Raw genomic sequence first — 1,304 nt, forward strand, 5'->3', positions numbered from 1 at the left:
CAGTTGACCCTCCAACAGGTTTTCAGAGGCAATAAATCACACAAGAGGAGATTTCCTATCTTTCTCCAGCACAGCAACTGGTGGACTAGAGCACTGTATCTCTGGGTTTGTAGTGGGCAAATATGCCTTCAAGTACTTCTCCAAAGTGCTAAAGAAAGGTGGAGGGACAATGAAGGGGAGAGGAAGGCCCTTAACAAGATGAATTGACACAGTGACTGCAACAATGGGCTTTATGTCAGAGATAATATGCATGTCACAGGATAAGACAGGGTTTAGAGCTCTTGTTCACAGGATCACTATGAGTTGTACTCCTCTTGATAGCTCTTAATAAGAACAACTTCATTAATATCTCATGTAAGTAAAATATTTCTAAAAATTACTCAAAAATTACTAGAACACTACACTGACAGGAACCTACTAGACATTTAAGCTAGAGTAAGAAGAGGCCAAGGCACATAGGATATCACTGCTGATGTCAGATGGATATTGGTTAAAAGCAAAGAATACCAGAAGGATGTCTATTTGTGGATCATAACAAATTATGGCTAACACTGAAAAAAAATGGGAATCTTATGACATGTGTTCATGTGAAACCTACAGCTCTTGTAGGGGCAAGGACAACCTGGGGATGATTGAGTGCAACCTTTACTAACTCCACAAAAAGGAACTATCCCCATCAACAATTCCACAGTATAAAACTTGTCTCCATAAGGTGAGACATGGCCTTGCCATGCTGCTGCATCTACATCTACTAATCACTGGGTCTGATGTTTATTGCAAATAGACCATGAAGACTTTATAGAATTTCTTTTTCTACTTATAGTAGTGGGGTTTATTAGGGAAATAAATTATGGATGGGGAGAAGGCAAAAATATATAACACAGTGAATTTCCAGGTTTAGTCAACACCAGAACCAAGTAAGATTTACAGCAAGACCTAATTCCTAAATTTCTCATTTAACAAGTTAAAGTCTAAGTTTATTACAGCAGCACAAATGTAAGAAGCCTCTATGTCACTAGTCAGCTCTTCCTTCAACTGCCCTGTAAGCAAAACCTTTAACTCTGGCTCTGTCTCCAAGATCATATCAGCTTATGCCTGACCACAATCTCTCTACAGTCTAGTAAACTCTCTCTTTTATGTTAGTTTCCCAGCTATTTGTGATCTGTGTGGATTAATGGTGAACTATGTATCTGCAATTGAAGCAGCTGGAGACCACATCTCCTCAGAGTGGGGTGGGCTGGCACTAAAGCAATGGATAAAAAAGCCATTTTCAAAAGTTCTAACACCATAACTAGACCAAGAAT

This window comes from Elephantulus edwardii, unplaced genomic scaffold (assembly GCF_000299155.1).
Source record: "Elephantulus edwardii isolate Elephantulus edwardi_28Jun2011 unplaced genomic scaffold, EleEdw1.0 scaffold00013, whole genome shotgun sequence".
NCBI lineage: Eukaryota > Metazoa > Chordata > Mammalia > Macroscelidea > Macroscelididae > Elephantulus > Elephantulus edwardii.